This window comes from Genypterus blacodes, unplaced genomic scaffold, assembly GCF_046128005.1.
Source record: "Genypterus blacodes isolate CSIRO-AG114 ecotype Tasmania unplaced genomic scaffold, CSIRO-AGI_Gbla_v1 ptg000209l_1, whole genome shotgun sequence".
NCBI lineage: Eukaryota > Metazoa > Chordata > Actinopteri > Ophidiiformes > Ophidiidae > Genypterus > Genypterus blacodes.
The window spans coordinates 944,167-971,017 of NW_027467008.1; the positions used below are offsets into that span (position 1 = coordinate 944,167).

Below are 26,851 nucleotides of genomic sequence, written 5' to 3' on the forward strand. Positions count from 1 at the left end.
CTAAAAATACTCTTAAACGCTTTTAGTGGATTTATTTACAGTGAAAAGGTTGAAACCTGCAGCGTCACAGTGTGAGGCTCCGCCCCCAAAAGGCCTCAACGTCTTCATTTAAAAAGGGGTTCCACGTGCAAGAATCAGAGAAAGGGTGAGAGTGAACGAGTGAGCGCCAAGAACCCGGGTTGTTTTCCCAGAAGCCTCGTTTTCCTTCTGCCCCCACAGCCCCTCCCCCTTTTACTTTCTTGTTCCTGTTCTGCCGTCAGCTGGGAGCAGCAGGAGGCTGCAGGTCTCTGGGGAACCTGAGGAGTGTGTGTGTGTGTGTGTGTGTGTGTGTGGAGAGGGATGGGGTGGGGGTCTTCACTTAATATTGTGGTAAAACTACTGAAAATGAGCGGGGTGTACTCAGGTTGAGGAAACACTCAGAAGACAAACAAACTCATCTACACTGTAAAGCAGCAAACCATCTCCGGTGAATTTGGGATTTTAACGTTGAACATTTGACCAAACTGCAGCTGTGTTCCTGAACCCTTAACCCACTCAGACTGCAGCAGCTTCGTCCGACACAAACCCCTGAGGAGATTTCACAAAAGCAGATTAAGTAACAAGAGCGTATTCAACATAAATTCAATCCTACATGAGGGAGGGGCTGTGTTCTTATCGCACTCTGAGGGTCTTGCCTGGATTTTGCCGATTGAATAAAAGCGTTGGATTTCTCAATACGGAAACTTGGGATGGGATCTTGGTGAGCCGACGAGCAGCAAATCTCTTAAACAAACAGAGAATCATCAAAGCTAAGATTAAGACGCCCAGACGTGGATTTGCTGTCTGGGCATCAGACGCCTCCCTTAGGTCCTCGGCGTTGGCATCGGACAAAGGTCAAGGAGGGGGAACGCTGAGTGATGTCACGCTGCTGACCGTTTTGTTTCCTAACACGGATGATGTGTGAGGCGACACGATGCTTCACACTGCTCAGGCACATCGTCAACACTTTATTCATGGAGTCAAACAAACAACGGAGAAGCTCAGATGCCTACAGGAGACGATGGCAAACACACCTCGGAGAGATCACATGACCTTTCTTAGTGCCAGGTGACCTTAACGCCTTAAAAATCTAAGTTCCACACAGAGATCGACATCTTAGAGACTCAAGAGCTCATAGTCATCCACGATGGCTGCAAATGTAGGATTTAAAAACAAGATGGAAGACGTGAAAGGTGGGAGAAGAGAAGCTCTATGAGCTGAAAACAATGCTTTAAAATATAATACTGGATCTGCCTCAAACCCACGACCCACCTCTGCCATAAATATCATACAGATCTGGAGATAACGTTTTGAGTTATGTTGCTAACACGCACACACTCACACAGACACACACTCACACAACAACCTTGAGCAGGGAGAATGAACAATGTTCGTCCCATTACAGGAATTTGTTGGAGGCTGATCACGGGCGACAAAGCAGGTCAGCTGGATTCCAAGCAGAACTAATCACGCAGGCATGTGGCTGTGACATCAGGGCCTGTGAGCCACGCACTGACTGCAGACCGCCGCGCTGATTACCATCCGATACCCACTGGGACGGGGGAGGCCGGCCGGCGAGCGGCTCCACACGGACGACAATTAAGGGCCGCGCCATTGTTGGGAGCTGCGCGAGGTGACACGATGTCAGCGCAACTCTGGGAGGAGATGTTTATCTGATCAGAGTCTGAGGTCAGAGCGGATACAGTAACACGGCGGCAGTGTGAGCGTGAGAGACGGAGCAACTATGAGAACTAACATAGAGGAACGTAATCTACTGAAAGATGAGAGTCAATATCACAAAAATAGACCAAAGAACATGAAGAAGCCAGCGGTGCAGCGCTGACCTGAGCTGACCTGAGCTGACCTTTATGACCGTCAGCGGTTGCAGAAAAGGAATTTTGCTGCAGGCGACGATGCTACATTAATGCACAAGCAACGCACTTTGGTTGCAGACTGCAAAGAGCAAGAAGAGAAACCTGCAGAAGACGGGAAGCAGGGACGAGAAGAGGACGAGAGCAGGGACAGAGGAAGAGGAGGACGGACATCCTTACTATTATTAATATTACTACTAGTACGCAGAAGTCTGTAAGGCCGCATCACCAGAAAACCTCCAGGCTGCAAGTACAAAGAGCCTGTGGAATGAGAATGGAAGGCGGCGGCGGCAGCGGCGGTGGGAGCATTAATGTGGACCATTTTTCCCAAGAAAGCAATTAATATTCCAGAGCAACTCCTCTCTGGGAATCTGCTCCCTCCTGAACTCACGGGTGGTCTTTGTAGATGCAAGAGAGAGAGAGAGAGAGAGAGAGAGAGAGAGAGTGATAGAGAGGAATAACACAGACGGAGAAAGAAAAGAAGAATCCAGCAACTAACAATGCTGGAGGATGGAGGAGGATCGCAGGACGCCAGTGTAAACAGATAACCAGGAAACAAAAGGATGTGGGAAAGATTGTTGACAAGCGCAGAGGAAAGTCTGATTGGGTTCTAATTACTGAGAGTTTAGGTTCTAATTATGTGTGTGTGTGTGTGTGTGTGTGGGTGTGTGTGTCAGCACGGCGAGAGGAACAATGAGCTGGAGCGCAGAGCTCGGTGTGTTCCCAGCGAGGTAGTCGTGTTCCTGGCGTTCCCCGCATTCCTGCAGCGGCACCCTGATGAAAAAAACGACCTTAATTCTGTTTCTGAGGCTCGTCTGCGTCCCACAGCAGAAGATGAGAAAGCAGCGTGACAACAAAAGAGCGCAGGGAGGCGGAGCTCCAGGGCAGCTTAATGTGTGAGTGACTGATGCCAGGGAGGAGAGGGAAACACAAATCCATACCTCCTTCAATACCACCATACAGGGAAATGTGTACCTTTGACTCTAAACTATCACTCTAACTTTATCAGGAAAGACAAGATTTACTCCAAAATGAGCCGCTAGCTAAAAACACTTAGAGTGACAGGCAAAATGAGCTCATTATAACAAGATTTATGTAGATTGAGTTGAAGCACCAGAGGCCACAGGAGAGCAGAGCACAGAGCGCCACAGAGCGTCTACATTACTAACCTCCACCACCACAGTAACTTCAGTCGCTCTGTCTGATGGGCTGCTCTGGGCTCTGTCTCTGCTCATCTGCTCCCACTAATCATTCCCCTCTCCAGTCTATCAGGCCGCAGCTCTTCCAAACACCCACTCACCTCACACGCACCCCCCCACACACACACCGCGTGCCAAACAGCCTCCCCCCGCCAACACACACAAACACACGCAGGAGCACACACATCACCTCACATGCAGGCCGCCACATGAAACGGCTGCATTGGCGTGACGGAGAGGCAGAGCTCTGGACGCTGACACAGCGTATCCATCACCGGGGTCTTATCGGAGCCCAGCAGGGGGGTTTGAACGCAGCGCTGCCAGATGTGGAGGGGGGGAGGGGCGCTCTGTGAACCACCTGGTGCACGACGCTGGAAGGAGGGGGGCAGAGAGTGTGTACCAACTAATTGACAGATATGGGAGGGGGGGCAGGGGGGGGATCAACACAAATAATGGTCCGTTCATGTTCTGCTCTCCTTTCCTGGTGAATGAATTGGTGTTAGTGTGTTTTGGGAAACATTCTAATCATCTGTTGTTTCAGTCTTGTGTTGTTTTTGTATGTCATTGTCTTAGGAAGAGACATAAACAAACGCAAACGTAGTGTGTGTGTGCATGTGTGCATGTGTGTGTGTGTTTGTGTGTGTGTATACAAAGTTGCACTAAGCTTACACAAGGCGAGCTCATCTTCATCATGAGGTTACAGACATGGTAGTGATTATTAGCGTAGAATCATCAGGGAGAGGGAGGAAGATGAAGGGAAAAGGAAGAGTGTGTGTGTGTGTGTGTGTGTGCGTGTGCGTGTGTGTGTGTGATATGTAGCATATGAGTGTTTAAACCCCAGCCTGTGTGTGGGATGGGGAGATAACCTCTGTGATACAGAGCAGCACTCGGAGGTTTCTCTCTCTCTCTCTCACACACATACACACACAAGCACACACCCACACTCTCTCTCTCACACACACACTTCAAACATGGGCTTATCACTAATGGCGTAGCTGTGATTTACGGCACTAATTCTCCCGGCGGTCCTCAAACACGGCGTCTGAGCGGATGAACACATGTTCCAGGAGACTCAGAGCGCCGGGGACGCCGCCAAGTCATCTGCCAAACACATCCAGCAGGCAGATCACAGGACGATCTGACAGCACGGCGGAGGATCGAGGGAAATTGATTTTGTATTCAGTCTGCACTTCATCTGTTGTTGTGTTATTGATTGTCAGAGGATGAGGAGGATGAAGAGGATGAAGCTCAGCTGCTGGATCCATTTACATGTGGAACGTTTTGCCGTCTGCTCTCCTCTTCCAGGTTTTCCCGACAGGTGCGTTTGTTTTAAGTATGAGAAACGAAAAACAACCGACAATTAAAATGGTGTGACAACAAACCAGGCTGTATCCATGGATACCTAACAGAACCGCCTTCAGAACCAGAACAGTTCAGCTCCTGGGACGTTCCTGTGGCGCCACGCTCAGTTAAACTGAGGTAATGTGACGTTGATAAGTTAACACACAGTACATTCTGGGATTCGTACTACAGACGCAGTAAAAGTCGCCGTGGTAACTTTCAGCATGCTAACCGATCGGCCGTCTGGGGGAAGAGGAGAATTCCTGCAGGCTCACTCCCGCGTCTCCTTTTCACTAATAGGTATGTTTGGTCGGGAAGAAACGAGGGGATCGAATCAGCGAGCGGCCGGGGAAGGACGGGAAGAGGAGGATGAAGGGATGAGAGTGAGGGCTGAAGGATAAAGGAGAAGAAAGAGACGGAGCGGGAACCAGAAGAAAGACAGGAAGATTTGCCAAAGCTACTTTTTAGTTGAGGCTCTCAAACTGTGAAACTTAAGTCTGAGACTGGAGGAGGAGACACACACACACACACGCGCACACACACACACACGCACCCACACACACACACACACACACAGCAGTGTTTGTACCAGCAGATGCTTCAGACGGACCTGATTGAAAGTCCATCCTGCAGAGGTCTTTCATCACGTTGCATCATCTCCTCAGATTACACAGACGGGCGGGCGAGTGGACGCTGGGCGGTGCAGATGATCGCAGGAACAGTCGCTCGGTCTTCGTAGCGGTCTGAACTTCAGCGAGCTGCGTGGACCAGACAGAAACACAGTGCTGCAAGACTCCACCACAACTTGGACTGAAATACACCAAAGCAAACGTGAACAGAATGTTTACATCATGTTGTAACAAATCAATTTACTGGTTTGATTGGCGTTTCATCAAAGTTTTATCCTGCACGACTACGTACTGAACATCAGCTCAATGCGTTATGAAAGTTGTTGTTTTGAGATATTTAGTGATTCCATTTTCTGCACAGGAGCTACACAGCTACACAGCTACACAGCTACACAGCGCCCTCTACAGGCTTTATGACTCTGCACTTGTTGACTAGTTAAAGGTCAAGTTTATGTATTCAGCCTTTTGTTATGAGGTTTATCAAAGAAATGTAAAATGTACAGAAGTTACTGACAACCTGAAGCCACTCAGGGCTGAAACTGAAGACAAAAAGGTTCAAGAACGTTTCTCACCAGATGATTCTCACGTGGTTTGCCGAGATTAAACACCAAATTTAAACGTCATCCCATCTTTCCCGCGTCTCTCTCAGCGTCAAACACTAAACGAGGCCTCGCTGGGATCTGACTACTTCTTGCAAGTCATGTCAGGTGTGTTTGTTCTTCTTCTTTTGACATCATTGTGTTTAAAGGATGGACTCACTGCTGCCCCCCTCTGCTCAGGAGCTTTGACGGGATGAGATGAGCTCAGACGGAATAAAGGGTTAAAAGCCGACACAGGGAATATTTGGACGAATGAACGCGAAACCAAACGCACTTCATGACGGCGTGTTGAAAGGGTGAAGAGGTCATCGCCGCCTCGTAACGTGGAAACCTCAGGTAGAGGCTAATGTTCCTTTCCGTCTGCGTGTTCCAGCTCTAAATGTTGCTTGCGTGTTCTTCCTAAAAACTCTTTTTTCCGGCGTATCCGATAGCTCCCAAACACAGGGATTCATATTTTCACAAATGCCCCAAATCAATGTCTCCCCCGGGCTCAATCAGCCTCCTGCTGGCTCGGCCCGGTCTGTGTGTGTGTGTGTGTGTGTGTGTGTGTGTGTGTGTGCGTGTGTGTGTGTGTGTGTGTTGTGCCATCGGCTGCCAGCTGCAGATTTCCCAGGAGGAAACACGAGGCATTAAGGTCTATAGTTTAAGCCTTTAAGAGCGCCTTCTTTACCGTGATTACGGAAACAAGCGCAGGAAAAAAACAGCACGTGTGCCGAGCAGAGGAAAGGAAAAACAGGCTTCACACATAGATCCACTTACTGCAGACACACACACACACGCATAACAACACAACGTCATATTCTACAAATCACCCCACTGAAATCCATTCTCTGTCCAGGTGACACATGATGCCACCTGTCACACGCTGACACATATGGATTACACTTCCACATCACACACACACACACACACACACACTCACACACGCACACACACACACACACAGATACCTGCAGGCAGCTCATTTTACCCTTAAACACACATGAGTACGAACAACAACAAACCAGTAAACCTGAGAGGCCATGACTACTATTTCCAGCAAGAGGAGGAGGAGGAGGAAGAGGAAGAGGAGACACGTTGGCTCATACTGGAGCAATCTTATCTCATTGTCATTAATGGCATCCTGCTGTTAAACATCCCCGAGTCCAGCCTCCTCTTCCTCCTCCTCCTACAAGTTTCTTTAAACGATTAATACCTGTGTGTGTGTGTGTGTGTGTGTGTGTGTGTGTGTGAACATTCGACTAAGTGAACTTTGAGAGCAAACAAAGGTCCAGACTTGGTGACTGAGCGCTCAGCAGGTCTGGACCCGTGTGTGTCTCTATGTATAAATCTGTGTTGTCATACCGACGTTCTTCTTCTTCTTCTGCGAGCGTCTCACTGCTCTCACGTGTTTATGGTCACAATACCACTTTCACACGTTAACTGCAGCACTCTGGAGTAAAGAGGGAAGAGGACTGAGCAGTCAGCTGTCAAAACAAGAGCAACTCAGCCAGAGAGGAGGAGGAGGAGGAGGAGGAGGAAGAGGGTCTCCCCTCCTCCTCCTCCCCCTCAGCCTTCCTCAGCCAGGAAACCCCCAGCGGTCTAGAGTGGAAACCAGATCCCTCATTTCTATTCTGCATGTTGTGCTGGGATGTCCCGGCCTCATTATCCTCCTCATTACCTCCTCTTTCATTCCAAAACACAAATACCAGATCCCCTGTGTGTCTCTCTCTCTCTCTACCCCGTACCTGTCTCTCTCTCTCTCTCTACCCCGTACCTGTCTCTCTCTCCCTCTACCACGTGCCTGTCTCTCTCTCTCCCCGTACATGTCTCTCTCTCCCTCTACCACATGCCTGTCTCTCTCTCTCCCCGTACCTGTCTCTCTCTCCCTCTACCACGTGCCTGTCTCTCTCTCCCGTACCTGTCTCTCTCTCCCTCTACCACGTGCCTGTCTCTCTCTCGCTCTACTCCGTGCCTGTCCTTCTCTCTCTACCCCATGCCTGTCTCTCTCTCTCTCTCCCGTGTCTGTCTCTCTCTCTCTACCCTGTGCCTGTCTCTCTCCCCTGTGCCTGTCTCTCTCTTTCCCATGTCTCTCTCTCTCTCTTTCCCATGCCTGTCTCTCTCTCTCTCTCTCCCGTGTCTGTCTCTCTCTCTCTACCCTGTGCCTGTCTCTCTCTCTTTCCCATGTCTCTCTCTCTCTCTCTTTCCCATGTCTCTCTCTCTCTCTCTCTCTCTTTCCTGTGTGTCTCTCTCTCTCTCTCTCCTGTGTCTCTCTCTCTCTCTTGTGTCTGTCTCTCACTCTGTTCCTGTCTCCCTCGTTTGCTCCTCCTCCTCTTCTATCTGTCAGTGCCTCACCCCCTGAGCTCCCAGGTTGATCATTAGAGAGTCAATGATGTCATCAACTGCTCATTAGTCATCGTGATTGACAGCTGGCATTGTGGGCGTGTGTGTGTGTGTGTGTGTGTGTGGGAGGGGGGGGAGTCGTCAGGTCAGTTTTGCAACTTCTTGATTCAATTTCAAGACGGGGTGAGAGAGAGGAGGAGAGACAGAAACATGTGAGTGTGTGTGAGTCTGAGGAACTGAGGAAGAAAAACGGCGTGCGCTCACGTCACTCACGCCAGAATAGGGGTGGAAAAGGTGAAGTGACGTGTTTCTATCAAGCGGCCCCTTTTCCTGCTCTTACGCTGATTTAAATGATTGATTGATTGATTGATTGAGTAAACCGTAAACACGATTCTCGTCTCCTGATCACAGAACTGAAATGACTTTGATTGAATTTGACCGAGTTTAAAACTTGTTTTCTTTGCTCTCGTTTCTTTGGATGAATTCCGGCGTCCGGGCCGTTAATCAACCAAGCAGAGGAGACAGATGGTGAGGAGCCTGTCAGACAGAACGACGGCTCCTCTTCCTCCCCAAGACAAACGCAATAACGGCAACAAGCGGCAGAGTGGCGTGTGAGATCAAACGACAACCATCCATCAAAGCGGGCCGTCTACCCGCTCTTCCTCGCTCAGACTCTTTACGCGAGCGCCTGACGGGGGATGTCACGTTATTCACAGAGACAGACAGCGCAGCAGCTGTTGGGTAAACGCTGCTTTACCAAGCATCTGTGAAGGTCGCAACGGGCTGCAGGCCTGACAGGCTGATCACAACGTTTCACGCATCTTAGGTGTTTATGAGCGTTTACGCTAAAGCGGGAAGCACGAGGCACAAGCGGAACGCATCACCATCGTTCTTAGCACGTTAGCGATTTGTCACATTTCTTCCTCGTCATGGCGTATGAACGCATCGCATGAACCCACGACTCCCTGAGCAAACACAGACGTGCAGTGAAGACGACACGTGCGGGTTTCAATGCGTCGGCGGGGAAACAATGAAGGTCTGACAGATGAGTGGCAGGGAGAGAAGAGGGAGGTCTGACCATGATTAATGACCCTCTCAGCGTGTGTGTGTGTGTGTATGTGTGTGTGAGGAGGTGTTTGACAGGCACCTGGACGCCGTCACCGAATTCTGATTGGATAGGTTTTGTCGACCGCAGCAATAGATCAAAATAGAAATGATCAATAACTGCGTATTATAAGCAGCAACATGTGACCTTTGACCTACAAACATTCTGTTGCGTGAACGTCTCCAAATTGACGAGCGGTTGCGTCCTGTCACGCTTCTGCTATCTCTGCCGTGGCGTGTGGAGGCGCGCGCAAACTCACTGAGGTCACAACCTCTCGCCGGCAAACTTCCTGTAATTATCCCGCAGCACGATAACATCCTGATGACATCATCGCTCATCCATCATCTGTCTGCAGTGATTGCAAAACCGGTGATAATGATTGGTGATTGTGCCGAGGATGCTGATTGTGGTGAGCACCCCTACGACTGTGTGTGTGTGTGTGCACGTGTGTGTGTGTGTGTGTGTGTGTGTGTGTGTGTGTGTGTGTGTGTGTGTGTGTGTGCATTTAACAGTAAGTGAAGCTCCACTCAGTCAGCTGAAATGATGAGTTCACATTAGAACCTGATTACAGTTCAGCCCTCTGACCCTAAAGCTGAACCTAACAACTGCACATCTTCCTCCTCTTCATCCCATGCAGCACTTCTGACCAAAGCCGCTCTGGACACTCACGCTGGAAAGTAGAGCATAAACGGAAAGGAAAGGCGGCGGACGGTCATCACAATACGATCAATCGCTCGCTGTAACAGCTCACGCTTTCAGTTTCACCTCTATATGGAGCGACGACACAGAACAGAGGCTGGCCCTCTACCATGAAGGCTGGCCCTCTATCGTGAGGCCGGCCCTCTATCATGAGGCCGGCCCTCTATCATGAGGCTGGCCCTCTACCATGAAGGCTGGCCCTCTATCATGAGGCCGGCCCTCTATCATGAGGCCGGCCCTCTATCATGAGGCTGGCCCTCTATCATGAGGCCGGCCCTTGTGTAATGCCGCCCCAGCATAGTTGTATGTAATAAGCGTGTTTTCTTCTGTTGGGGGTATGAAACGATCCCCACTGTGCTTCCAGATTACATTTTTCTGGTTGTTACAACGGAACAAACACAATCCTCCAACCACAGCCGCTGGGATTCCAAACTCTGGTTGCACCATCGCAACAAACTCAGCCCTTAACCTTTCCCCCAGATCCTCCTGAGAGACGCATACAAATCCCCCACAATCCTCTTTGGCTGTATCCCTGACCCATATCTGGGTGTTTCCTCGTGATAATGCCGCGCACGCTTGTGGTTGTTGGGTTTAACACCTTTGGAGACACAGAGAGAGAAAGAGAGAGAGAGAGAGAGAGAGAAAGAGAAAAAGAAAAAGAGAAAGAGAGAGAGAGAGAGAGAGAGAGAGCAGCAGCTTTGGCCTCTTTACTTGGTGAATTCAGTTGTAAAAGTCAAACCACCTGATTGAATCTGGTTAAGGTGAACCTGATGGCTTCTTCAAGTCAAACTCATGTTTCATGTAGGAAACATGCTCATATGGACGATAGATCAAAACATGGATCAGACGATAGAGCAGCTCTTTCCCACAGAGCGTTGGGCTGAATTTCTTCTCTTTCTGCTCGTCTCTCTCAGCTGAGGTTTGTTTTGACCACCAAAGTATTTTCTCATTAGGAGCGAAGACCACAGCAGCTGATTCCTCTGATTTATTCCTCCTCTCTGATTAAAGATGGACTAATGGGACCAAGCAGCTGCCACAGCGTTTGGCCGGGACGCAAACCTGCAGAGTCTTGGACCTTTACTGGCTAATCACAACCATGTTTAATCACTAAATCATGAGAGCCCCGAGTGAACCCGCCGATCCTGTGTGAGAATCTGGCGGTGCATCGAGGGTCAAGCCGAGGAGGGGAAGGAGACGGAAAAGGACGGACCAGCTTCAGGATGGACAGGAGTCAGACCGTTTGGTTGATCACGCATGTAGGCACACACCGCCATGCGTGTTCAGGCGTACATGCAGCACGCTTGTGTTCTGATGTCTCTGCATGCACACATGTCCACTAGAGACCGTGTGTGTCCAAAAGATGGATATTATTCGCTTCAGCGGCTGCTGTTTCACAGTCCAATGGTCGATCGGGTTTCAGAGCTTGGGTCTGTGGTGAGCGACGCTTTGCCAGTAACAGTGTTCACATGAGTCCTGATACTCGCCCCCGACCAGCGCCAACGGCTAATTTTAATTACGGGAAACCTCCCGCTTTGCCAGCGGCTTTATCGCCTCTAATTACCCGACATTTCGAAACCGTTGTCCACGTTGAGCAACACCGAGACGAGTTTCTGGAGCCGACGGCGACGGCCCTGATAGAGATTAAGCGAGCCGATCCCTCGTTTATAATGCGGGGCGACTGCTCCCAATACATCCGTCACTTCCAACAATAACCCAGAAAGCACAACTTTATGTTTCCGAACGATTTCTCTGGAAATTGAGAGGAACTGCAGAAGAATGTAGAGAGGAATGGGCTGCAGAAACAAAACATCTCAGCCTCTTCATCGACACGCTGAAGGCAGCAGCAGCATCTGAGGAGGAGGAGGTGGAGGAGGAGGAGGAAGGGACGGAAGCATCCTCCGACCGTAGTGTCTTCATCCAAAAAGCCAGACGAAGCGCCTCTGCAACCGGTGACGATGATGAGGTGAGAGAGCCAGAGGAAGGGGGACGGGATCCAGACCGGAACGCTCACATGAGGTCACTCGGACGCTCTCACAGAGCGTTTGGTGATGTTTATACGATTTCTGTCCTCACAGCCACACCCTGACACAACGTTTACAATGCAGGAACGTGTTAGTGTGTGTGTGTGTGTGTGTGTGTGGACTAACCTACTCATGCCTCTCATTCTGTCTGTGTTGCAGTCCCGTCACTGTGCTGTGTGATACTTCAGCTCACTTCCGTCTCACACTCGTCGGCCCTCCACCTAAATCACAAACACACATAAAGTACATCACACACTACAGACTCAGACCCCCACACACAGAAACACACACCTTCAGTCCTGATGTCCACTCCGGCTTAGATGTTGATTCATTTCATGGAAAATCAGGGCACGTCTACTTACAATAAACACAACAGTGATTCAACCTAAAGTGAGTTTAGTGAGACGGAAATAAGAGCCAGAAATGGACGTGATACATTCAATAAAGGGTGGAAGGATGCTTGAGTTACTCTCTCTCTCACACACACACACACACACACACACACACACACACACACACTAACCAAGCTTTCCAGTGTCTCACAGAGTGTTAGCAATAGCAGCGCTGACCAATCAGCAGCAAGTGGCCTCACACATGGAGTCCTGACCTGTGACCTGCTGATGGACACTCTCAGAGACCTGACAGGACCTCCAGGAACCTCCCAAGGGGATCTGAACCAACAACCACACACGCCCCTCCCCATCCCCCCTTACTTGGAGGCTCTGGCCGTCACCTGCTGAGACTCTGAAGCGAGGAGTGAGGAGTGTATTAGCCCCGCCCTGTATTACATAACGGCCTGTATCTCCCACTGAAAACATCTGGTTTCACGGGGTGGGGAGGGGGCGGTTGGTCAGGAGGACTGGGGGGGGCGAGTGTTGCTTGGCTCCGTGTCATGTTTTCCGACGTGAGGAAAACAAGTCTATTTGTGAAGTGAGCAGAGTGTACTGTACCTTCACTACAGGAGAGTGTGTGTGTGTGTGTGTGTGTGTGTCTGTGTGTGTTTCTCTGTGGCTGGCTGGCTGCTTCCAGTGGCATTAGCTCTGTCACTGGGTTGGAAAGCTGTGTTGGACGCCGACGCGGCCAAAAATGGATTAGAATGCAGTTTCAAAATATTTGTTATGCCGGATTTATGTCTCAACAACGTCAAAATAAAGACGTTGAGTAAGACGTTAAGTAAGACGTTAAATAAGACGTGTCACAGCTGTAAATTCAAGCTCTGGAGCATTCCATCCTGGTCTGGTGCTGCAGCGTTGACATGCGCTCAGTCGTCCATCTAAAGCTTCAGACGGCTTCATGTTTCAGGACGTAAATCTGTCGAGTCGCTGTGATCACAGAGCCTCACACAAGACCAGCATGACAGAAGGGATGAGAAAGAGCTGCAAACTGGACCTCCTCTTGAGGCACACTTGGATTAGACTGGGACGGGTCTCAGTCCGACTACAGCCTTGGTTTATGAGATCATAAATCAGTCTGATCGTCACTCAGATCAGTTTATCAGATGTTGCTGCTCCGTCACTGAAATCCAACCTGAAATTAGTCTGCAGCTGTGGATTCGGGGGTTAAATCCTTCAGCATATTGATGAATCGGTCAATAATCTGTGAGAATGAAATGTGAGGTGTGTGTGTGTGTGTGTGTGTGTGTGTGTATAATGAGATCTCAGGCCTGTAATTTAAGGGTATCGGCTTTGGGGGAAATGGCAGAACAAATCAAATTTCACAGTCACCCGATGCTCCTGTGCCACTTTTCCATCAGGGGTGTAGTTAGCATTGTGGCTACGCAGTCCAACTGTACACACACACACACACACACACACCCATCTCAGTCATAACGTTGAGGTTAGCCACTGCCATTTAAATCCAGCGTGTGCGCTCCCGCATCGGACCAAACGGCTCCACAACAAATCCGGGCCAAGACCCGTCCCAGGTTTTCCACAGCAGCTTCTGGGTCAATTAAGTGGAGGAGCAAATAAACTTGGCGCACAACATCGGAATCTGGATTGTGGCGAACTGAGAAATGTGACTTTTTATCTAAAGATTTTCATCTGAAGCCGTTAACGCTCCACATGTTCAAGCGCAGGAAGCCTGAGTGGAAACACGGGCCGGAGTGGTTGCACTGTTTAGCCCCGCCCACCAGTGATCCACGGCTTCCTGCTATTTTAACAGCGCCGCTTGTGTGTTGTGGTGTCGATCGACAGTTTAGCCACACTGGCAACACTGCAGATGTGGTAAATGGCTTGTTAGCTTTGTGTGCGTTAGTGTGTCTGTGTGTGTGTGTTTGCTGTGGAAATCTGGAAATTGATGATGTTTTGTGTTAGTGGATGGATTTAGTATCCTGCCTCCACACCGCGTTGCCAGATGTGCAGTAATTATCATATTTGTACGACAATTTAGCTTTTAACAAGATCAGTCATTCTAAGAAACCCCAGAATGAAGCAACATGTCAGAGCTTCACTTTCTTTAGTATCTATGAGTGAAACGTTACAGAGCTGATGTGGAATTGCGTCGCACTTCCTTAATGGGATGAGACTTCGTACTGTGATCTGTCCATGTTTATGCCTCAACCGCATTTTGGCCTTAATTACACTTCAGACTTCAGCTCAGGTTCCTGTGGATCTGCGCTCGTAAAGGTGAACACAAACTTCTTCATCCTTCACCCAGGGTTTGAGGTGAAGTGGAGTGTTTGTTGTATCAGGTTGGGGCCGGGGTTTCTGGGCGCCGGGACTCGAACTCCAGCATCAGCACAGATGGGTCGCGACAGGCGAAGGTGACTCACGTGTTCTGTTTGTTAGTGTGTGAGTGGGAAAATGTGTGGAACAATCGCGCCTGAACGAGGTGGATGTGCTCCATATTGTCTCCAGGGTGACGGCCGGTAATGAGACGGCGTGGGAGTGAAGACGGTGAAGACATTACAGCACATTACAGCTCAGGACTATCACCTTACATACACACAGAGTACTGCAGACAGGTCCACATGTCACAGATCTGTGGGTTCACACACTTAAGGTACAATTAGGATCTAACAGAACCACTAAATACTTCATAGTTGGTTCATTCATTCATTCCTTCCTCCCTTCATTGGCATTGGCTCTGCTCTCATTGTTCCTCTGAGTAAACAGATCCAAACTGAGGGCCGTCATGCGTCTGTGGGCAATAGGAGGAAAATTCTACGATCTGGGATCTGATGAAATGGGGAAATGGTTTCTGCAGGCATCTTCACCCGGCGTGTTAATCCTGAGGTTTAAAATAGAACGACAGGCGACAACCGGCAGTGACTCGGGTCCATTGTTCAGAAGGGTGGGAAAGAGGAACGTTGGAGAGGAGGCACGGAAAAAACAAACGGAAAGTTCCTCCTCTGAGGCCCGGGACAGTTTCATCCTCCTCCTATTCATCTTCGCCTGTTGTAGACAGACATCTCAAACGTCTCCTCGTGATGAAGATGAATTTGTTTGAGGAGGTTTACAGCCAAGTGGCGAGGGACTGACAGCCAGACGGACCCAGACGGACAGCGAGACAGATAGTCATCCTGTCTGCCAATCTCACCTTGTCCTCAGAGAGGCTAATGTTTCTGGGAAAATCCCTCTCCGCCCTCTTCTCCGCCCGCTGCCCCGCCGGCTCCCGCGGCTGGCACGGCCCTGGGATGAGTGACAGAGCAGAGGAAAGTGGGCCGAGCCGCTGAGACAAAGAGAGCGGCACAGGATGCAAAAGAGCGGACGAGGCGCTAGAGCGACACGCCGGCAAAGCCACAAAGACGGGCTGATTATGGGGGAACATCAAGTCCAAACTGGATATTGGGACAACATACGGAGAGTTCAAGGTCAAAGGTGAAGGCACGTCCCTCCCTGTAAACAGCTCCAGAGCGTCACAGAGCAGTAACCCTAAATCAGCAGAAATCTCAGTCCAACAGGAGACAAAGTGAAACATGGCGGCTGTATGAACTTCTTGTTTTTCTCATTTTTCTTCACACTGATTTCTCTCGACTTCTGTACAAATTAGGAGGCGTTATTGTGCCGTCAGACCGCCAGGCTTTTGCTCTGAGGGGAGGGGAGGGATTTGGATTGAATGACTAAACAAACGCAACAATGGTTTTTATTGTGCCCCTGGCTCAGGATCACCCCCTCCACACACACACACACACACGCACACACACACACACACCCCTGGCAGTGGAGCGGACCGTCGCTGAGCATCGGCTTGATTTCTCTGATTGTGGAACGAGACGAGGCTCCACTCCTTTACTTTGTGGGATGGAGAGATAAAGGAAGGAAGGAGGAGGTGGAAAAGGGAATGCTTTAGCACTTTAAAGACGCCTGAGGTGTGTGTGTGTGTGTGTGTGTGTGTGTGTGTGTGTGTGTGTTTCCACGTACACCACGCGGTTCGTTTTCCTAACTTGTTTTCTCTCATACGGCTCGGTAATTGATTTTCTTGGAGCTGTCCGTTCCCTTTTGCCGTTCATACGTGTGAACAATAAGTATCGGCGGCTGCCCGGGGAGCGAGGCCCTCCTGGCTGGCACCATACGTCCATCACTGAGCCGTTTAGAGCGCAGCGTGGTCGGCGCTGGAAAGCCTTTGCTTGTTAGTGGTTAACCCCGGGCTCCCGGGGCTCGCCGCTCGCCCGCTCTGCCAACATCCCATTGCGTCGCATAAAGTTTCCGGTGCCAATGACGTAGGAGTGATGGTTCACAAATATAGGACGGCGTATACGTTAGACGGTGAGAACCGGCTGGATTTTCCGTGTTAGAAGTGATTTTGCAGTAATGCAATAAAGGCAGAGCGGTGCGGGAACTGTGAAGTGGAGATTCCAGACAAAACCAAAACAATTCCAATTTTGGAGGCATACATGGGAATGGGCGTGGCCTGGATGGAATCCAACTAGAATATGTAGGGAAAACGTGAAAGTTGTTACAACAGCGCCACCATCAGGCCAGCAGGTATCAAGATCTACCAGCTTCTTCTCTGAAAGCACCAACCAAATCAGATTACAGTCATTACAGTGTGTGTGTGTGTGTGTGTGTGTGTGTGTGTGACTGTGAAATGAAGAGGTGAACAAAGTCCACCTCTGACCTGGATGAGGCTTCCTCTCCTCCTCCATCTGTCCTTCACTACATCCAGGCCTCCCTTCCTTCACTCCTCTTCCTCTCTCGCCCAGTCTGCTCTCGTTATTGGCGCCTCCCTGTGTCTGAGTGGCTTTTTATCACAGGGCGAGGAGCGGCGCAAGACAGGTGCACGTGCATCAACACACACCACCGGAGATGTTTTCACACACATCACCATCAGGAAAACACTCAAAAAAACACTACGAAACCGAAGATCCAGGGTTGGGAGTCAACAAACTTCTTACTACAAGCTCTACTGACCCAGTGCACAAGTATTCAACCACTTCAACAGTCGTACACATCCCCAAAGCTGGAAAGCGATGAAGATCTTTATCCTAACATGAACCCTGAGGACCATCTGAGGCGACCACGCTCACATCAAAACCTCTCAAGATTTGTTTTCAATTCCTCCTTGCAGCCTGAGCCGAGCCACACGGAGCCGAGCCTCCACCTCCTCCTCCTCCTCCTCCCCGGCTGATGGTTTCTCCTGCCCTGCGTCTCCTCTCGGGTATCGATCCTGCGCCCAGACGAAGGCTGAAGGCCGGCGTGTTTCGGTTGCTGTGGTGAAGCTCGATGCTCTTACGAGCTTGTATTTCAAAACGCTTAATGAACATTTTGGGAATAAGATCGGGCATAAAAAATGGGAATATTGAGCAACAGATGAAATTCATGAGGATTCAATTCAGTTTTCACCATTTTGTTAACCAAAGACTTACAGTAAGTTACACAATAATGCTTTAATGCTGCCCTATTAATCACGTTTAAAGGAGGATAGCTCTCTCTCTCTCTCTCTCCCTCTCCCTCTCTCTCGTAAAGGCTGCCATCAAACATCAGAGCAGAGGTACATCGTCTGAAAGGGCAAGACTCCAGAAACCGCAGCGCCATCAGAGGAGAAAACCACACGTGCAGCTGTTCAGACGGAGCAAGGGGAGAGAGAGAGAGAAAGAGGGAGAGGGGGAGAGAGAGAGAGAGAGAGGGATATGTTCCTCTCACTCTCTTTCTCTTCCCTCTCATTTCTGAAGACGGGCCTCATTAAGTGGAAGGAAGGTCCGCTCGGGTCCAAAACCAGAAAGAGTCGTGCCCCTGGAAAGCTCTGCTGCTGCTGCTAACCAGAGCGCTGCTGGCACAGAGCGGTGTGGAAAACAAGTGAAGGAGGAGCGAGCCTGGAGCTGCAGCGAGCGAGGGAGCATAGAGCTGCAGACAGACGATCACACGGCGTTGATGAGGGATCAGCTGCAGCAACATCATCAACACAATACAGCGTTGTGTTACTGTGTGTGGGTGTGTAGAGGCTCAGCTCAGGTCAGAGTGTTGGGCCCTCTAGGGTTAAACTGGACTGTGGTGACTGGGATGACAAAGCACTCAGTCTTTCATCCCACTTCTTCTAAAAGCACTGAATTAAGATTTTTGGATAAGAGGTCATAACCCTGCGAGCCTAGAGAAGGAAGTATGAACTAAAACACTGAGCAGTGTGAGGGAAGCTACAAGCTACTCGTGCTTTAAAGCAGTTAAGCTGCAGCCAAGCTACTCTAATGATAAAGTCCAGCTGGACCCAACAGCACCTGTGGATAGTGATGAGAGAAGCTGCTGAAGAAGGCCACGCCCCCAAACTCCATCCAACTCTCATCAAAGTCACTTAGCAAATGAAATCGCTGCAGAAATTCACAGCAAACTTTCTGTTCCCTCTTTTCAAAGCTTTGATTGTTTCATGAGAAACCTATGAAATCTAGCTAATGGCCACACTACCGTGCTGCGCTGTGATAATGACAGTAAAGAGAAACATGATGAAGGCCAGACGTCACGTTCGTGTTCTGGCTCTGACTCGCACCAGCAATGTTTCTCATTAGCATGTAGAGCGGAGCAGCAGCATGGAAACCTCTGTTCTGGTATTAGTCCCACACAGATATGTAATGCAGGATCAGATACCGCCGTCGATGGGATTCGTCAACGTTGCTAAGACAAAAAGCAAAGCTTACATCATCTATCTGAGGCGGTTTCTGTAATTGATGCGGCGTGGCAGCTGGGCAGCGCCAACGCCAACATGGAGGACGAGGGGAAACACCAACGCAAACTCTGGGTTGCTATTGATTGGTACCACAGAGCAGCGTCGGAACATGGCTCTGCGGTCGCTCCAGCGAGGGGCACGACTCTGGTTCCTCTGGAGACTCTGGCAAACCCTGTGGTTCAGCGTTTGAAAGAAGCTGGAGGACCAACAGATGTGACAGGGCTGATCAGCGTCACCGAGCTTTCTCTACATCACTGTCAGCATCAGATATGCGAGCACACACACACACACACGCACACACACACACGAGGAGGAACCCGGAGGCTCCATACCTCTGCCATGGCTGAGTCCTCCAACTGTGACTCTCACTAATGAAATTGAACAGATTATTGATTAGACCATGACAATCGGAGGAATCCAGAGGGGGAAGGTTATTCTGTGACTTCTGTGACAGCTCAGACGCTACAGGCCAACACAGCGCCACCATCAGGCTGAACAGAGCCAAACGCCAATGGGTTCTTCCCTGGATCAAGTGCACACCAAGACGGAAAGAGAGAGAGAGAGAGAGAGAGAGGAATGAGGTGTATGTGTGTGTCTGATATTGCTCCATAACCTTCAGTCTCATGGACACACCAGCTCATATTAAGTGGGTGACTGTGATTAATGAGTTTCATCAATCCTACATGTAGATCTTTGGCGTTAGATCTTTGTTGACGTTTGGATCACAGACAGCACTTTTAAAGAACAAATAGAAAAATAGAGGCGAGCGTGGAACTCTGCAGAGCGGAACAAATGTGCGTACGCTCTGAGCGTTTGGCCGTACTTGGCTCAGCGTTTAATCCTTGGTCCGTCCAAATGTTGTTTCCGCCTAATTTCCACCAGATCTCAAGCAGTGAATCTGATTTCCATCCTTTATGTCATCCCCCATTTGGCAAATATGACAAAGACAATAGTGAAGCCGCTCTACTCTCAGGTCGCTCCGGTGGCCGTGCGAGGCTGTCAGGCTGAACCCGGCTCCCCTCCTCCACCTCAGCCGGGGATCAGGTTCACCCAGATAACATCAGAGCCGACGCTGTTTGGCTTCTCCTGCAAACATGGGCTCGGGTTCAGTCGCGGACGCTCAGTCAAACGTCTCCCTCGACAGGTTTGTTTGGTCAGCGTGGCGCCCGGAGAGCACAAATACCTGGATCGCTCGCACACACGTTACACCCACAGAAACCACACGCATGTACACACACTTTGCTGCAACAAAGGACCAGAGAGATGAAACCCTCAATGTTGTCTTTCATGAAAACATCACTAAGTTGACATGGCAACCGCTGCAGTGAGTCAGGGAAACTCAAACCACAGACTTTACCGCCGACCTCTCCAAGATGACATCTATTTATCTTGTCCCGTGTTCAACAACAAAATGATACGGTATCAAAGCGAGAGCGCGAGACCACATGTAAGCTCAGTGAAACTTGAAACGCGATCTGGTGTCAAATGGAAATCAGTCTCTGGCGGATTAGAGAACAGGCCGAGGTGAAGCTGGAACAGGGATCAGGAGTGAATGATGTCGTATTAACCAGATGAAGTGTCTCATGTCATACAGCACCTGGAGCCATGTTGATAAAGGCCGACAGTAAGAGCTTTGCTCCGCCCCAAACCTCCTCCACAGCGTTCAGCTCAGTCAGGAAGTCCACAACATCAACAACTGTAAACCTGACAGAGTTTAGTTTATACGCTATTATCAGACATGTGTTAGGCATTTGGGACAACATTACAGCATTACAACAACAACTGTTCACACCTTCACACAGCACACATGCGTCATCCGTCCATTAACAGAGCGCAGCAGCGTTCGGGGAGGAGACACTTTCGGCTGCTTCAGCCCCAAACGCCACGCAGGTGAAAATGTGCCAGTAAAAGATATGAGCGCTCATTAACTTTAACGAGGCAGCGGCCCCCCGCCCGGGGCCCCGCCCCCTGCCACGACCAGGGCCCGCGTTTACTGGCTCGTTAACGTGACTGACAGCCGAACGGGCTCGCAGCAGTGCAGCGGCCTCCATGTTTGGTCCAGGGGATGACGAGAGGCGGGCAGCGGTGCCAGCATGTTCACAGCACGTTAGATGGTGCCAGCGCGCTAACAGCACGTTAGCTTGCACTGGCCGGCTGCCAGTCGGGTATAAGCAGCACGGCCATTAGACACGCACAGCTCACTCTCTCCTTCCTATCGTCCCTCCATCACGCTTGGTGACTGTGACGCAGTCATCACATAGACAAAGAGCTAATGAAGTTACACTCAGCAGGACGGCGGCCATGTTGACTCCATGTTGATCTCATCTTTTCCATCACAACAATCACTCCTGTCACTGCGACCTTTGCTCCGGTTCCTGTCACAGCATATGGCACGGCAGGTCGTCATGGCGCTCATACTTCTCCCTCAGACATTGACAGACACGTCTGTTTATCATATTTCATAGCACCTCCGTGTGCCAGAGTCTGGCTCCTGTTACACATCGTGTCACTGTGGTTCCTCGTTCCTGTCAGGCTTCACCCACTAATTAATGTCAGTGATTGAATAAAAGCTGCCCAGCAGGAAACAAACGGCGCGTGTTGTAACTGATAGATGGCATTCCAGGTAGCGTCTCTAAAAGGACTAAATGTCACGTCTCGTCTGGAAGCTTACAGAGGAGGATTAGAGACAATAACAGAGTTTTTGGAAACGACATAGAACATGAAAGCTTTTCTTATTAGTGATGGACTCAAGTATGTAGGTTTCTCCTGAGGGTGGCGCTAGAGAGACCAGATCCTACTGATCCAGGTCCCGGTCCAGGGGTGGTGAGTGTTTTGGTTTGAAGGATGCTGTTCTGTTCTTCTCTCTGCTGCCATCTAGTGGTGACTTAGTGTTAACACAGGACAGGCAGTCTGAATGGTGATCTATGGCATCAAAATAATGCTTAAAAAGATGTAATAATTTTAAACCTGTGATTCTGATTCACCTCACAATCTAGTACAATGTTCTAAGGCCCCTCATCACCCCGACCCCATCTGATCACGGAACCGACAGCTTTGCTCCTCTGTATTGTTGATCTGCTATATGAAGGTTCGGTTGCTGCGTTGCATTCTGGGTACTTCCTGCTGCAGCTCCAGTGGGCGTTGCTCTCTGCTTCACCTACGACGGCGTCTGTGTGCGCGAGGGGCCGACAGCGAGCCAGAAAACTGTTTTGTGTCACTTAATCAGGGTTCTTTGGAAGCATCTCCGCCTCAACTGTGCGGAACAGTTTCCCCCCTGGTGTCAGAGAACAAACGGAACAAAAAACAGAGACGTGACGCACACAGCCAATAAGTGTGTTAACGTGTTAGAGGGATACTAGCAGCTACAGATAGTGTGTAGATGCAGCAGAGAAAAGCCATAAATAGGAGGTCCTGCTGGCCCAAACGGAGCCTGGGGACAGATTTATAGTGAGGAGATTTGGATGATTACACACCATGAAAGTTCCCTGTGATTGAGTTTGGACGCTGTCCATCACACCGGCCAATAAATCAGCTATGGAATACAGTAGCCAGCACTTAAGACTCAGCAAATTCACGATGCGGCGTAATGTGAAAGTGATTATTTTACGGAGAGCGAGTAAAGAACGTCCAGATGTGCAGTTTGGTACTTATTCTATAAATGTTTACATTGAGTAGATTCACGCCGTCATCTGTGACAGCGTTCAATTTCTGAATCTTTATTTTTATACACTTAAAGGCATTGATTTGGACTTTAAACAGTTTGGAATAGTTTTGCAATAATCAGCATCAATGATCTTTACTGGCAACCGGCACTACAAAACACTTTAGACTCTATATGCCATCCTACATGTAGTTGATTCATTATGTTTCAGGATTTTGTCCTTTCATTTCAAATGTTTATGTTTATATGTTTAGTCGTCCTGTTCATGTATGTTCACTGTTTTCTGCTCTTCCTCCTCTGAGTAAACTTCCATATGTTAAACTATGTTAAACGACACGCTGGACCACATGGTGCCATTCTGGACGTCTGCTGATTGTTAATAAGCTGTTATGTTACCTGATTTGCATGAGCTGAGATGATCCTCCTAGATTTCCCCTCATTTCATGTAAATACAAAACCAGCGTAAACATGCTTGTGAGCATTTGTGTTTTCCATCCTCATGTTAACGTGCAGCACAGGAGGCTGATCCTCACCTGAGCCATTATCGCAATCATCCTTCAGACTAAACACTTGATCTTCTTCTCTGCACAGCAGCTCAGGTCTCAGTCGTTCTTTCCTGTGTGTCTGTGCCTCTCTAAGGGGTCTGTGGGTGCAGATCTGGCTCATATTCATGTAGGTCAGTGGTAAAAGTTCAGCTCATTTATAAAGTCACTGTGGATTTAAATCGCTTCACTGTCGTTATCTGGAGGAGGAAGAGGGAATAATAACGGAATGTTTGGTGGAAACGCAGCAACAGCAAAACAAAGAGAAATTATTTGGTAGAAGATGGCAGATGGCCTCCATGTGGTTTCTCGCTCGCTTTCATCTCTCCATCAACACACACACACACACAAACACCCAAAGATGAGGACTCGTCAAACACTGATTCCTATTCAGTGCCAGCAAGGACACAATAGCAAAGTCTGAGCCAAGTCCAAGTGCAGAGTCTGAGCCCAGAGTGATCCGGATCCTCTGCTGCCACTCAGGAATTCGGTGACAAACATCCATTGCACCACATGCCGCACCTGTCTGAAGACTTTGCAGACATTTACGATCCAATTTTCGATAAAAAGCTGAGGTAGCTTTCTGTAGCGCACACCAAGGTGTGAAGTTTGTTGTGTGCAGGTTCATGTTTGCCAGCACTTCATCTCCTATAGAGAAGCTACATGCTGAGGTGAAACATCATGAGACCTGAAGGGCTCCGCTCCTCCACACGCTGCTCCTGTGAGACGCAGTGGAGCGTAACTGTATACACACACACACACACACACACACACACATCTCTGAGCTCTTCAACGCATTCTTTGCTGCTTTCAAAGCCGAGACACGACGGCGCTCTGAGAGGGAGATTTATTGATATTGGTGTGTGGTAAATGGGAGCAACACTGTTTGATGGTACGCCATGTATACTTCACATCTCAACTGTCCTAACGCTTGATCTATTATTTTAGGAGAATATCATAATAACACGCTCTCAGTTTAAAGGTTGTACAGCTTCCTCTCATTCAGTGTGTGAACAGAAACTGAATCATGGAGGCCGGACAGTTTAAGAGAGATTCTGGTGATTCACCCAAACATTTAAACTTAAGTCAACAAATCAGATCCGTCTGCGGTCAAAGTCTTGAACTCGCCACACATTGTAGTATCGTCTTCATCAGTTCCAGGTCAACGGGTCACAGTAAACCAGCACTTCACGTGTCCTCCACCACTCCCTGTGACTCCTTCAGTCATGCAAAACGGTTTGCAAACGGGCCTTCATGTTGAATGGCGTTGCGTCCTATACGTGGCACTACAACATACCTCGGTTATACGATTGGATAGAGATGCTTCATCACCTCCCACGTCTGCCAGAGTCTGGAGTCCTGACCGATATGAGGCGATGTCGTCATCATGGCGGCCTGCATGAGGGCAAATCAAATTGTGTGTGTTGTTGTTATTGTTCCTTGAGTTATAATCTGCATCACAAGCCAAGTTCCCTCTGAACTGATGACGTTTTTATCTCTGTTCTTCATCGGGCTGTAATGCTGCGGTGACTCATTTGTCCCCTGTAGGATCCTGTAGCTCATCCTCATCAGCACAAAGTACAAAGCCAACGTGAAGGTTGACTGAGTGGGTTAAATGATGTCATGCACCGTGGCGGATCATAAAGTCCGATCCCTGTGATTGTGCACATTGTGTGTTCTGTTCCGCTCGCTGTCCAGTCAACACAGATACAGAACCCACGGTGACATCATTGTCTGAGGGTTTATTGGTCGATAAGAAGGATTCAGGTGAGGAGGGCTGTGCATGTGTGTCTGTGTGTCTGTGTGCTTTACATTGCAATGTGTGGTGTGTGTGTGTGTGTGTGTGTGTGTGTGAGGTCAAACCGTCAGATTAACTGGGACGGAAATTTGTTGGTGGTGAATGAAGAGAAAATCTGTGCAAAGGAAAGAAGCTTAATGGACCACACACACACAAACACACACAAACACACAATACTTACATTGGCTGGGTCCTGAATGGATGGAAGTACACGATAAGGAGAAGGAGCAGACGTTCAGCCATCCAGACGATTCAGAGGCTTCATGAAGAATCCACAGCATTTCTGCCAAACACAGAATCTGAAAACAGACGAGTCAGATGGAAAATTTGCCGTAACTTTTGATTGTAAACATTTAATGAAACATTTTCTGCTGAGCTGTTATGACGCAACTCTGACCTGGAATGCAGACAGCTACAGTTCACACGGTGGGTTTAAGTCGTACTCGTCTTTCTGAAGCGAACAGTGATGTGTCGTCAGCAGAGTGTCGGCCTCCGTGCCAGTTCGTGCGGTCACTGACGAGGTTGTCGACATTCCATCTGGCCCACTTTCCTGCCTTTTCCTCCTCAGGTATGCAGACTGGTTTCGCCGAGGCCTCTCAGCTCAGTTCGTCCTCATCCAGCCGTGGTTCCTTTGCAGAACAGCTGCAGAAGTCGAGCTCGCATTCCTGCCTGCGACTTGCGGGCGCGTCAGAGTTGCCAGCATTGTGTCACCGTGGTGCCCATAATCGCGGCAAAGAATGTCCTGCAGGCCGTTTGTGGTCTTTGTAGCCGAGGAAGCAAAGCGGCTTCAAAGCTCCACTTAACGCCCAGAGTTTAGCCGCCATGTTGGCAGCTGCAGGAACAGCGCAGGTGCATCGGAGTCACGTGGGCCGTCACTGGTCTTCAAATGCAACGAATGGGACTTGCTGTTGGATGGAGTCTGCTGTTCTGTCGCAGAGATCAACCAAAGCCCCAGGGTCCAGTCCCTCCACATCCGCCCCACCAAAGGCCCCGATGAGTTATTTATGACCTAAAACCTGGTGCTTGCTGCTTTTCAGGCCAGACTTATTTATGCATGAAACACAAAGTGCTCAACTTCATGTTCTCAGCTCGACTTTCCTCTCTGAGACTAATTTGCTCTTTATGTTTCATGACGGTGTTTCTACACATCATGATATACGCTGATCTGCTGTGTGTCCTTGTTGTTTCCTTCATGTCAGTGTGTGACCAGAGGAGCAGCAGCTGTGAGGCGTTTACACGAGTTAAACATTAACCCCGACAGCTCAAATGTGACGAGTGCGTGCAAGTCAAAAAGGTCACAAACTGACTAAGAATGTAATCACGGATGTTCCACTTCCTCATCTTGCACAACTGTGACATCTGATGCCACTGAAACCTTCACAGGAGCCAGCAGCCCAGAGAGCAATCAGCTGATGGAACTGTTGGAGCTGAATGAGGAGATGGAGAGGACTCATGTTATTTATTTATTTCTGACAAATATGTCCAAGAATTTGGTGGTTTCCTGTCGTTCAGGCTGCAACTTTCTTGCTCTCTGCTACCATCTAGTGGACAAGCAGTCTGAATGGTTGTTTATGGCCAAAAGATAACATTGAAAACTGTCATACATTTAAAACTAACTACTACTAAACTACTAATCCAGATTCGCCTCAAAATCTACAATAATGTCCCCTGACCCACAACGATAACTTGCCAACACACTCAACTGCAGACATATACACACAAACTGAGACACCTTGGTGGAGGTAAGAAACTTTACCAACTAAGTGAAACGTGCTTATGATGTTGGAATGAGTCAGACGCTGCCTGAGTCACTGCAGCAGGCAACAGACTGTTTAACCCAGCAGCAGAAACCTGTTTGTGGCCAGCGAGACACTGTGGTATTTCCTGTACAGCTTTGTGCTACAAACATTAACTAGTGATGTCATTCGTTTCACCTGAGAGAGGACGG

The 26,851-nt window shown here is 49.2% G+C and overlaps 1 long non-coding RNA gene across 1 annotated transcript; it reads right to left on the minus strand.

Moving 5' to 3' along the window:
* Positions 1–11,939: 11,939 nt before the first annotated feature.
* On the minus strand, positions 11,940–25,467 carry LOC143015661 (uncharacterized). The gene is made up of 4 exons (XR_012965462.1): positions 25,301–25,467; positions 25,085–25,202; positions 24,403–24,500; positions 11,940–12,025 (listed from the first exon to the last, which is right to left on the minus strand). It is a non-coding gene; the product is annotated as an uncharacterized LOC143015661 (long non-coding RNA).
* Between the last annotated feature and the right edge of the window lie 1,384 nt (positions 25,468–26,851).